This window comes from Nycticebus coucang, chromosome 24 (genome assembly GCF_027406575.1).
Source record: "Nycticebus coucang isolate mNycCou1 chromosome 24, mNycCou1.pri, whole genome shotgun sequence".
In the NCBI taxonomy this organism is placed as follows: domain Eukaryota; kingdom Metazoa; phylum Chordata; class Mammalia; order Primates; family Lorisidae; genus Nycticebus; species Nycticebus coucang.
The window spans coordinates 451871-465143 of record NC_069803.1 but is presented as its reverse complement, the minus strand read 5'-3'; the positions used below and the strand labels follow the sequence as shown (position 1 = coordinate 465143).

The window sequence follows — 13273 nt, the reverse complement described above, 5'->3', positions numbered from 1 at the left end:
AGCAGTGGTTGGGCAACAGCACCAGCATCAAATGGATGTCAAAAGACATGTTATTCTGGATCTTTCACTTTCTGTGGAAACTGAGGAAAATTATTTAATTAATTTTGAATGTCTGTGACCTAATTAAGCAAGTTACAACTGGCATGAGCCTTTCTAATTTGGAGTATAATAAGTTTTGGGAGACTATTGTGGGAGATATCCTGTAAGAATAGTGATTTTGTGCTTAAGACCTTCCCAGTGAGATTTGTACATGTTTGACCTTGAAAAAAATAATATATATATATATATAATTTTTTTTTTTGAGATAGAATCTCATTCTGTGCCCTGGGTGGAGTGCTGTGGTGTCATAGCTCACAGCAAACTCAAACTCTTGGGCTTAAGTGATCCCCTTGCCTCAGCCTCGGAAGTAGTATCTGGTACTATGAGTACCAATTATGTGCTAAGTAGTTAGACATTGAATGTACAATAGGATGACTTATGGTATTGCAGTATCAATAGAAAGCCAAACAGCCAAAAATTCTGATTTACTATGAGGACATCATATGGGGAAAACAGAGAATATCAGGTTAGACAATATAGAGGAAGATTGCAGTTAATGAGGAAAGGACTGGGGTGGAAATCTATAGTCAGGAAAGATCTTTCTGAGTGTGATTTTCAAGCTATCAGCTAAAGGATGAGAAGGAGCCAGCCATGTGAAATTGTGGGAGGAAGATAGGAAAGAAAGCAATGGATCACATATGTATCATTTTTTACTCTAAACATCCTGGGAACACCAGGAAGCAGAAAGTAGGGTAGTCATCATCATCATCATCATTATCAGTCAAGTTTATTTTTATCATTATAATGCATAGAAATGAAAATGTGCAAATACATGTCTGGAATACCTTAGATGCTTCAAAAATAAATGTTTGTATTCTTTTATATCGAGGTTTTCTATAGTTCCTAATTTGCTTTTTGTTAGTAAAAAGTTACATACTATATCTAGTGTTTGATTTTATTTAAACATAACAAAACAGTTATTTTTAACTGTGGTATCCTTTTATTCAACCATAAGTAAAAACTCTACAAAACATATTTTAGATTTTTCTAACATTTTGTTTACCTAAATAAAGCAGCTTCAGAAATGTTCTGTTTAGGTACACTTATGTTAATATGAAATAAAAATGAATGTTCAGTTTATGCCCAATATGACATATACAAAGTTTATTAGAATGCTGTGTGTCAAATTTTCATGCTAAAATTGCATTAAGAAATATTTTATGTGTTTAATGGGTAAATATTAGAGCAAGTGTATTTTGTTTTAAAAAAATGTTCTCTTATTCCTTGTGGTGAATACAAAGTAATCAGTTATTTGCAAGCTTGTTTCATGTTGAAACATGCATGAGTTCGTATTTTTTGTGAATATGATTCATTTTGGTCTTTCATGCTGTGTCTACACACCGATATGCACATAAAAGATGAGCTTGATCTAGACAGCATATATGAAGTTCTGTATTGAAGTGTTTTGGCTTTCAATACATGTTTCTCTTAGTTTTATATGTAATTGCTTTTACCAAAAGAAATTCAGTTGTTTTTGAAGAAAATGATTAACAAATATTGATGTAACTTATTATTTTTAACTTAACTCATACTGATATTAACTTTAACAGAGTGTTTCAGAGACTCTTTCAGAGAAGGATCTTAGTCATTCATCTCAGGATGCCAATCAAGAAGAAAAAAACAGAGTAAATGCACAAGTAGAAGGTAAGAACTGTATTTTCCTGTAAAAGACAATTTTTACAGATGGGATTTTATTCTTGCTCAGGCTAGTCCTAAATAAACTCCAGAGCACAAGCATCCACCTGCCTTGGCCTCCCAGAGTGCTGGGATTACAGGGTCGAGCTACCGCTCCCCCAGGACTCTGTGTCTCTAATATGTTCTCAGGTGACTCCAATGCAGCGGGTTCTTGGACCACACTAAGTAACAAGACTATAGACTATAGAGAAATATATAGGAAGAGCTATTGGAGAACATTTCCAACAGAAGGATCAAAGGAGGGCATTATTTTGCTTTTACATGTATTTCTGAACATGTTCCTAGCCAGATGGGATAAAGAAAAAAGTGAACAATTCCAAATTATAGATATGAACTATTACTACTAATTGAAGAGGAAATAAGTGGCATAAATGATCCCTGAAAAGAATGATGATGAGAGATCTGAAAAAAAGTTCATGAGCAGGGAAAGAGGGAAGGAATAAGTTATCCCCATAATGTTGCAGTTAATGATGAAGAAAACCGAGAGAATGCTCTTGTATCGATTCAAGAAAGTTGCATTTACACAGAAGATTAAGATTACTTCTGCCACAGAGATCACTGGAAGCAAGAGAGTGTGCTAGAATTATAACGTGGAATTTGGAAGGTTAGGATCGGGTATTTGAAACTATTTCTGTTTGAATTCTCCAGTCTGGATATTCAAGGAACATTTTGGGAGAAAAAAAAATTGTGGGGAATGGTGAATCTGTGGGGCTATAGCAGCAATGCATTTCTCCTCCTGTAAGTGTTAGGCATCAGAGATATGTGCTATATGTATATTAATTCATAAAAATAGATTAACTTGAATATAAAAACACTGGTCATTTTTAAAAATATTCTTTATTAAAATAGGTGTTTTCTAAAATCAGAAAGAGATTAATGTAATATCCCCACAGAAAATAAAGTCAAAACCATAAATTTATAGAGCCCATTCCATGACTTTCCTTAATATTTTCAATGAATATGACACTGATTTTTAAATGTAAAAATTAGTTAATATGTTATAATGATGAGGTGAATCAGTTTGTTTCCTTTTTTTATAAATATGTCATATTTAGAGTGAATATGCATAATTACTTAGATGTATCTTACAAGGCTTTTGAATGAGTGGAGGAAGAAATGTTAAGATGGGAAAGCTAGAGGATACAGTGTACACCTAATCTGTAGGCCGCAGGGTGCTCCATCCCATCCTGCTCTCATTTTTTCTTGGCCTCTCCAACTTTTCACCTTGCTCATCTCACCCTTTCCTTCTCAGCTCAAACATGAGCTCTGGAAATGCCAACCTTGATGCATCTTATTCATTTTCCTTTAACCCCATTCCATAATTATCAAGTAAAATAGATAATTTTTTATCTATTTTAATATTTAAAATAAAAATATTTAATATTTTTATTATCTATTTTCTATCATCTGTTTGCCAATGATGCTATGGAATATTGTGTCCTACAGCCTTGAGATCTGGGGAATAGAAATGGAAATATATAACTTACAGTTGAGGTGGGGAAGTTGCAAAGGAGAAATCCTTAGAGCATTGAGGCCTTACTGAGGGAGGATATGCCTGTTTATCCAGGGAAAGAGCCATAATGAATGGAGGCCTCACGTAGAAATCTGTGTTAAAAAAAAAAAAAATGGAAAGAAGATTGTCAGCATATGAGCGGAAAGCATTTCACATATATATCACCAGGCATACACTGATGAAGGTATAAAAAGTAACAACAACTTAATGATTAACATGTGCAACGCATTGAAGGTTCTAATAGGAGGTAGACAGGAGTACATAGGGCTACTTGATATGTTTTCTGGATTGATAAATTTTTCTTTGTTTATGACGGCTTTGTCATTTATGTTGGATGGAAGAATTTGTGAGTGAATCTGTGATCTTTGTATGCCTTCTACCTGGTGACATCTAGTAGCTTTCTGAGTGGTTTTTCAAGTATTAGATGATTAGGAGTAATTTTTAAAGAGGTATATAGTTTGCTAAAGACTTAACTTCATCTAAACTCTCAATTTATAAGATAAAAATAAATTTAGGTTTGTATATATTTTTATAAAGCTGAGAGATTTTATCATTCTAAGCAAGTCATTTAACTGAATATATGAAATTTACAGGACACAAAATTTTATCAAAATCAGTGAAAGAGGAAGAAGAACCTAAAGGAAGTGAAAATAACCAGCCACAGGTATCAACAAATTTAAATTTAAGTTCCTGGTTTAATGTTGTTTTCTTTACATGAATGATATGACATAGTCCAAGGGACATTTCCTACTGGAATAGCATTTTAGAATTCATACGTGGTTAGCTAATATTTAATTTTAAACAGTTTTTTTTTAACTAGTTATAAAACTTAAACCTTCCTAAAGTAAAGAGTGACTTATAGCTAATCTTTGTCCTTGGAATCCAGGCAGAGAATTTTTGGTGTTTTTCTGGCTCTTCAGTTTTGTAAACTTACATGATAAGGACGGTAATGCCAAGTACAGAATCATATTACTAAGCAAGAGAAATTACGAGCAATTTCATCATGATGACCACTGAGTTGGACTCATGTTCAAAGAGTCATCATTCCCAATGTACCAAACTGTAATGTAGTTTTTATACTGCACATCAGTCGTGCCAGGTAGAGTGTTTCTTCCACCTTGTGGCCTCTAACTCAGTTCAGTGTGTGTGCTGAGAGAGGGAATTAGGTCATTAGACTGTGCCTATGTAGGAAATCCGACCTTGAAGAAAGGGACTTTAATGTGAGGGTACAGCAGCAAGTTGTAACTCACATAGCTTCAGGAAATTATTGAACGGTACCAAGGTTCCTTCACTCACTGTCTTATGAGGACATTAGAAAATATTAAATGTGGGCTTAAGCCGACAGTCTGTTTCAGAAAATAGCACTGTCATATTGTGCTATATCATTTAAATTCACATTTGAGAATTGGCTTTTCTTTCTGATTGCTACTGATTTTGTCTTGTGATAATGTAAAATTTCCCAGGTTTCAGTTACCAATTTTTAAACACAGAACGGAAATAAGCACGTTAATAGTGCATGTGTTGTACTCATGCTACCTGAAGAAAGACTCAGGTATACCCACTCTAGGTATAAATCAGATAGTGATTTATTACACCCGCGCAGGCCTGTTTTTGTCCAAAGGGCAAACGGCCCCAAGGCGAGGATCAAGCTGATTTTTATACCATTTTTGTGCTATGTGGTAAGCCAAGCAAAAACAGAAGCAAAACATGGCAGGTGGTTAGCGCAGGGGCCAGGTAACAGAGTTAGCTCAGGGGGGCAACAGCATGTCGTTTTTCACAAGGGTGGGGTTACAGTGAGTCAGGGGTTTGGCGCTGGTTACAGTGAGTCAGGGGGTTACAACCTGGCAGCTGGCATGGGGATAAACTTGGCTTGGGAAATTTTGCTTGAGTAAGCTTTCCACCATTGTTTAGCCATTGCTAGGGGGTTGTGGTAAGTTGCACCATTGTTTTACCTGTGGCTAGGAATCTTTGGGCACTAAGGGAACTTCCTGTTCTATTCTGAAACCTGTTTTGGGAATTAACCCAAGAGGGGGTTCAGATGTGCGGGGAACTCAGGATGAGACAGTTAGGGGCCTTTAGGGGTTCTTTGGCTGGGTACTATACATGTTTGCATATGGAAACATGTCTCCTGACTATAAATGAATGAGGACTGATAGAATGTATCTGTACATTCAGAACTTCCTTGTGTTCAAAAGTATAAGCAACTGTGCATCCAACAAGGCAAAGTGGAATGGGGAAGTAAATAAAAACACCTGAGAAATGAGATGAAGCAGAGTTCTGGTTAAAACTGTGAATAATACAAAATTCCTGCTTGTCCTTTAGTTGAGTTAGTGTAAGGAAGGAGCAAAGTTCTGAAAATTCACCATCTAATGTAACAAATAGTATACCAGACTGTGAGGGGAAAGATGTACCTGGAGTGTCCACTCTTTAGTGTTTGAGGCATTTTCTCAATAAAAAGGCCTCAGTCACAAAAATATTTCCCATCTCATGCCTACTTTGTGTTCCTGAAGTATAATCTCTACTCACCTCCTAAAGTTCATTTAAATGAAAGAAAAAATTGTACTGTAAAAATGCTAACAATGCACATGGACACTCGGCATGCATTTGACACAGGTGAGGAGAAATGTGAAGATAATACAGACACAAAAACAAGCAAAGAAGTCAGAAGTTATTGTCGAAATGAAGGGACACTGAAAGTTTTTTTTTATGAAGTTCTTATTTTTATATCTTTTTTTAATTGAATCGTAACTGTACATTACTGCTTTTATGGGGTACAAGGTGCTGATTTTAAACACAATTTGGAATGCTTATATCAAACATAGGGTTCACCTTACTTAATTATTTGTTGTGTTAAGACATTTATACACTCTTAATAGATTTGACATGTACCATTGCGATATGCACCATAGGTGATGTCCCACTGTTTATCTTCTCTTCACACAGCTTCCCCCTTCCCCTATTCTCCTCCTGTCTTCCCTCTTTCATTTTGGGCTATAGTTGTGATTCATCATTCATATAAAATTATGGGGGATTATATATTTGTTTCATAACAGTACTGAGTATAGTTTTTCTTCCATTCTTGAGATATGTTACTAAGAAAAATATGTTCAAACTCCATCATGTGAACATAAAAGGGGCAAAGTCTCCATCTTTTTATGGCTGCACAATATTCCATGGTATACATATACCACAATTTGTTATTTCATTCAGGGGCTATGGGCACTTGCGCTTCTTTCATGACTGGGCAATCATGAACTGGGCTGTAATAAACATTCTGGTGCAAATTTGTTTGTTGTAAAATGATGACTGGTCATCTGGATTTATTCCTAGCAGAGGCATAGCAGGATCAAATGGTAGGTCTACTTTTAATTTCCTAAGTGTTCTCCAAACCTCTTTCTAAAAGGGACATATTAGACTGCATTCCCACCAGCAGTGCAGAAATGTTCCCTTCTGTCCACATCCACACCAAAATCTGTAGTTTTGTGATTTTGTGATGTGGGCTACTCTTCCTGGAGTTAGATGATGTCTCAAAGTGGTTTTTATTTGTATTTCTCTGATGATTAAAGATGATAAGAAGTTTTTCATGTGTCTGTAGGCCATGCACCTATTTTCTTCAGAGAAGCTTCTGTTCAATTCTCTTGCCTAAAATGAAATGTGATCAATAGTTCTTACCTTACTAATTAATTTGGGTTTTCTGTTTAATCTAATTATCAAATTGTTGTTGGAAACATAACCTGGAAAAATCTTCTCCCATTCTGAGGACCGTGTGCTTGATTTACTTACTTTGTTCTTTGCCGTGCAGATGTTTTTTCGTTTGATCAGATCGCTGTAATATATTTTTGGTGTTACTTCAATTGCCTGGGGACTGGGGTCCTCCTCATAGCATATTCTTCCAGGCCAATTTTTTCAAGTGTTTTCCCTGTCCCCTCTAATTGTATTTTAATATTTTTTTGTCTTAAGTTTAAACCGTTTATCCAATGAGAATCAATTTTTGTTAATGGTGAAAGTTGAGGGGCCTGTTTCAGTCTTCTACAGGTCGCCAGCCAATTCACCCAGTACCATTTGTTGAATAGGGAATGTTTCCCCTATTTATGTTTTTGATATGCTTATCAAAGATCAAATGATAGTAAGTGTCCGGCTTAATCTCTTGGTTCTCTATTCTGTTCTATACATTTACCTTGGCATTTTTGTGCCACTATCATGCTCTTTTGATCACTATAGATTTATAGTATAGACTGAATTCTGGTAGGCTGATAGCTACTGCTTTGTCTTTATTTCTGAGTAATGTCTTGGCTATTCAGGTTGCCTGCATTATAGATGACCATCCCTTCACCCTGAGTCTATATTTATCTCTTCAGGTAAATTGAGATTCTTATATGCAGCAGATATATGACTTAAAGTTGTATATCCAGTCAACCAAACTGTGCCTGTTTAGAGGACAATTTTAGCCATTCACATTAATTGAGAATATTGATAAGCCTGGTAGTATTTTGGGTATCAATTTTTTTAAAGCGCAATAGGCATTTTTAATCCTTTTGCAACTGTGGAAGTTGGATTTTCATCAAAAGTTTCTGAGTGAGTTGACTTTACTGGTAGAGGATTGTGCTGGTCACTATAGAGGATAGGATTGAGAATATCCTGGAGAGGTGATTTCTTTATGGAAAATTTCTTGAACATGTGAATGTCATTAAAGTATTTAACTTCTCCATCATAAATGAACCTCAGTTTAGTTGGATACAGGATCTTGGGTTGAAAGTTATTTTTTTTTAGGAGGTTAAAGGTTGATGACCATCCTCTTCTAGCTTGAAAAGTTTCAGTAGAGAGATCTGAAGGCATTCTAATATTTTTCCCCTTGTAGGTTATGGCTGTCTTACATCTGGCTACTTGCAGAATTTTCTCCTTCATATTAATTTTGGCAAAGTTAATTATTATGTGTCTGGGTGATGCTATATTTGGGTTGAGTCATGCTGGGGTTCTGAAACTGTCTTCTTTCTTAATTTCAGAATCTCTTGCCATGTTTGGTAAGTTCTCCTCGATTATGTCTTGCAGCAGAGGATCTGGGGCTTTCAAAGCAACCTCATCCCCTTCAGGAATTCCTATAAGGCAAATGTTAGTTTGCTTTGAAGTGTCCCAGACCTCTCTGAGAGAAGGATCCATTTTTGCTCTCCCTTTCTCTTCCACATTGAGCATTTGGAAGCATTCAAAAGCTTTGTCTTCGTTGTCAGAAATCCTTTCTTCTGCCTGCTCCATTCTGTTACTGAGGGATTCTACTGTATTTCTCAGATCTTTGAGGGCTTCAAATTCTTGCCTCAATGTGTCAAAACTTTGTTGATTTGTCTTTTAATTAATTGAATTCTTGAGACATTTCAATTCTCACATAATTTGCATTTTGTCCTGGCTTTATTGCTCTACGGGCCAGGCACTATTTGAGTTCACAGAAACTATGGCTCAGTCCCACCCTGTGTTGTTGCTGCTGCACCTATTCTCATGTAGCTGGCATCTCTGACTACACTGCACTCTATGTTGGGGCGGGTTCACTTAGAGCTCAGAAATGACTCTCAGTTTCAGCCCTTCCGTGGGCTGATGCTGTTGCCCTGCCTGATTTTGTCCCAGCTAAGCTCCCCTGGGGGACACTTGCATCTTGGGCTCACAAATGTAGCATTTCTGACTCAGCTCTGCCCTAGGAGTGTGCCATCTCTGCATGCACGTGGATTCTATTCCCTGTTCCTGCCATGCCACTCTAAGGCAGGTATCACTTCAGGCATATCCTTTGCTCAGGGGGCCTGTGTGTCCATCCCACATCTGTTTCGCCCATGGCCGCCACCAGAGCAGAGGCCCAGCTGCCTCTGCTTGCTAAGAGAGGTGGAAAATGTTTCTCCAAAACATCACCAGGGGCATGAGCCCTATTGTTCCCACCACTGCTGCTGCTGGGCTGCCATGTAGAACACCATCTCTCTCTCTCCTGTATGGCTCCCATGCTCCACAGTCCCCAGTTTCCACCCATGCCTCCATTTCAGAACAGACTTGTAACAGCCCACACCCTGTCCACACCTCTCGAGAAAATGCCCAAGAATCTGGACTCCATGGGGGACAGGCTTCCAGACCACGGTGTGAGAGTGGAGGGGAGTGCTGGAAGTTCAGAATTGCAGGTAGAGTCTATGTTCAGTTTTATGCCTGGAGGGAGAGTGCCATGGCACACTAGTGGGTCCTCTCTTGGGAAGGAGTTACGGTTTATAGAGTGTCTCTCCCATGGGATAAAATAGGAAGAGATATGAACTCTGCTTGCTTGCTTGTAGAAGGAATGCTTTGATATGTGCTCTTTAGTCTTCACTCTTGGCTCAGCTCTAAACCATCAGCTTACTTGCTAAACTTCTGTCCTTTAACTCTCCTTCTGGATGGGTGCCTCTGTTGAAATCGGTTCCAATCAGCCATCTTGCCTCCTCCCCCACAGTGGATATTTTCAATCATTTCACCATTGTGGATATTAGGTTTTATTCATTTTCTGGGTGAATTTACTTTAGTGGTAGACCATTAAGCTGATCATGATGGAGGATGAGTCTGAGAATTTCCTGGATAGGAAATTCTGGCTTAGTTATGGCAAATTTCTTCCACATGTGTATGCAGGTGAGGTATTTGATTAGCTGGATACAGGATCCTGGGCTGAAAGTTCTTTTCTTTTCGGAGATTGAAGGTGAATGACCATCCTCTTGTGGCTTGAAAATTTTCAACAGAGATATCTACGGTCATTCTAATATTCTTCCCCTTGTAGGTTATACTTTTGTTATGTCTGGCTGCTTGCAGAATTCTCTCCTTCATATTTACTTGGGTATAGTTAATTACAATGTGTCCAGAAGATGCTTTATTTGGATTGAGTTGTGCTGGTGTTCTGACACTATCTACTATCTGAATTTCTGTATCTTTTGCCATGCTTGGCAAATTATCCTCCATTATATCTTGGAGTAGAGGATATAATTTGGAATTATCCCCTTCACCTTCAGGAATTCCCATTAGGTGAATGTTTGCTCTTGTGAAATGGTCCCACAACCCTCTCACCAAGTGATCCATTTTTGCTCTCTACTTCTCTGCCTCTTTGAATGTTTTAGAGCCTTCAAAAGCTTTCTATTCAACTTTAGAGATCCTTCCTTCTGCCTGCTTCACTGTATTACTGAGGGATTCTACTGTATTTCTCAGTTCATTGAAGTCTTCATTTTTTTCCTCCTTATGTCTAAATCATTGCATATTTTGTCTTTGAATTCATTGATTTCTTGAGACAACTCCTTGTATTTCTAATTCCAACTTTCGTTCCATTCTATTAATCTTATTTGCCATCCATATTATGAATTCCTTTTCTGACATTTCAACCATTTGTTTATGAATGGCATATTCTATTGTGTCTATTTTGTCGTGCCATGGGGGTGTTAATCTACTCTGAGTATTCATATTACCAGAGCATTTCCACTGGTTCTGCCCAATGATTTTTTTTTTTTTTTGCAGTTTTTGGCCATGGCCAGTTTTGAACCTGCCACCTCCAGTATATGGAGCCAGCATATACTACATATACTTGTCCTTGAGCCACAGGCACCACACCAGCCAATGGTTATTTTTCACATTTTGCCTGGAGAAGATGCTAAAGTGAAAATGGTTCGAGGGATCCCTGAGTTGCAGTTCACCATCCCTTTATGAAAAAGTTGTAACTAGTGACTGTGGCTTTTTCCCCTACAGCTTTACAAAGGTCTCTTTCCATCGTGCATCCTGAGAGTCTGGGGACATGGTAGGTGTGATGGGGCTAGTTGGCTCTGTTTTGTATTCAGCCAACCTTTATCCAATCCCAGGGAATCAGTGGCTTTGGTCTGAAATCTTAGCTGGGGAGCGATAAAAGCAACTAAGACACCCCACCCCCAAGCAGCAACAACTTGAAGAGGAGAATCAGTCTCTCCCATTTCAACCCTACCAGGGTTCAACCTTGGAGCATCCCCAGGTAGCCAGCCCAGGTCAGGAGTTCTAAACTAATTGTTCTGGGCAGCACAATCGCTGTTCATGTGGGAGAGTTGAAAATGTATCCAACAAGCAGACAGCAGGGGTCCACTAGCAGTTCAAATATGACTTGTTCTGGTACTCCATGGAGTCAGAAAATCCTACCCAGCAAATGAGTTAGTGCAGGGAGGTTGGAACTCCTTCCCCACTTTTCACATCTGCCATGAGCAGTCAATGTTAATCCTTAGGGTCTGTTGCTGAGTTCCCTACAATGAGCAAATGTGCCAGGGATCTGTGCCTGCCAAAGTCAAAGGGGAGTCAATGATTCATTAACCAGGCCGTTGCATTCTGCCACCAACACACAAAGGGAGCTGAAACCTGACACCCTTTGGTGCTCATTGGAAACTGGGTCATGTTCTCCCTGAGTCTGCTCTAAGCTGGGGGTTGACTCAGTGTGTGTTTTACTCCCTCAGAGAATGCAGCTCTCACCCAGCCACACTCCTCCTCTGGTACCGCTGTGGGGCGAGGTTGGGCTTCCTCTAGTGGTCCATAGAAGTGGTGAGATGGCTTCACAAAATTTTACCACGGAGGGAGCAGGGTGCTTCGTGAACTGGCTGGCAACCTGCAGAAGACTGAAATTGGACCTACACCTTTCACCACTAACTAAGATAGACTCTCATTGGGTTAAAGATTTAAACATAAGACATGAAACTATAAAAATACTACAGGAGAATGCAGGGAAAACCCTTGAAGAAATTGGTCTGGGTGAGTATTTCATGAGGAGAACCCCCCGGGCAATTGAAGCAGCTTCAAAAATACACTACTGGGACTTGATCAAACTAAAAAGCTTCTGCACAGCTAAGAACACAGTAAGCAGAGCAAGCAGACAGCCCTCAGAATGGGAGAAGATATTTGCAGGGTATATCTCTGACAAAGGTTTAATAACCAGAATCCACAGAGAACTCAAACGCATCAGCAAGAAAAAAACAAGGGATCCCACCGCAGGCTGGGCAAGGGATTTGAAGAGAAACTTCTCTGAAGAAGACAGGCGCACGGCCTTCAGACATATGAAAAAATGCTCATCATCTTTAATCATCAGAGAAATGCAAATCAAAACTACTTTGAGATATCATCTAACTCCAATGAGACTAGCCTATATCACAAAATCTCAAGACCAGAGATGTTGGCGTGGATGCGGAGAAAAGGGAACACTTCTGCACTGCTGGTGGGAATGCAAATTAATACATTCCTTTTGGAAAGATATATGGAGAACACTCAGAGATCTAAAAATAGATCTGCCATTCAATCCTGTAATTCTTCTGCTGGGCATATACCCAGAAGACCAAAAATCACAATATAACAAAGATATTTGTACCAGAATGTTTATTGCAGCCCAATTCATAATAGCTAAGTCATGGAAAAAGCCCAAGTGCCCATCGATCCACGAATGGATTAATAAATTGTGGTATATGTATACCATGGAATACTATGCAGCCTTAAAGAAAGATGGAGACTTTACCTCTTTCATGTTTACATGGATGGAGCTGGAACATATTCTTCTTAGTAAAGTATCCCAAGAATGGAAGAAAAAATATCCAATGTACACAGTCCTACTATGAAACTAATTTGGGACTCTCCCATGAAAGCTATAACCCAGCTACAACTTAACAATGGGGGAAGTGGGAAAGGGGGGATGGGTAGAGGGAGGGGAATCGGTGGGATCACACCTGTGGTGCATATTACAGGGGTATTTGCGAAACTTGGTAAATGTAGAATGTAAATATTTTGGCACAGTAACTGAGATAACGCTGGAAAGGCTATGTTAACCACTGGGATAAAAATGTGTCAAATGGTTTATGAAGTGAGTGTATGATGCCCCATAATCATATCATTGTATACAGTTATGATTTAATAAAAAAATACTAATAAATAAATAAATTACTTAGGTTAGACTTGTGACCTAAGCTGTGATCGATTTTGGAGTATGTTCCA

General features: G+C 38.4%; 1 pseudogene; it reads left to right on the top strand.

Annotated features, from left to right (window-relative positions):
• The window catches only part of LOC128576581 (putative ankyrin repeat domain-containing protein 20A3), a 156479-nt pseudogene that overhangs the window by 59271 nt on the left and 83935 nt on the right, over positions 1 to 13273 (top strand).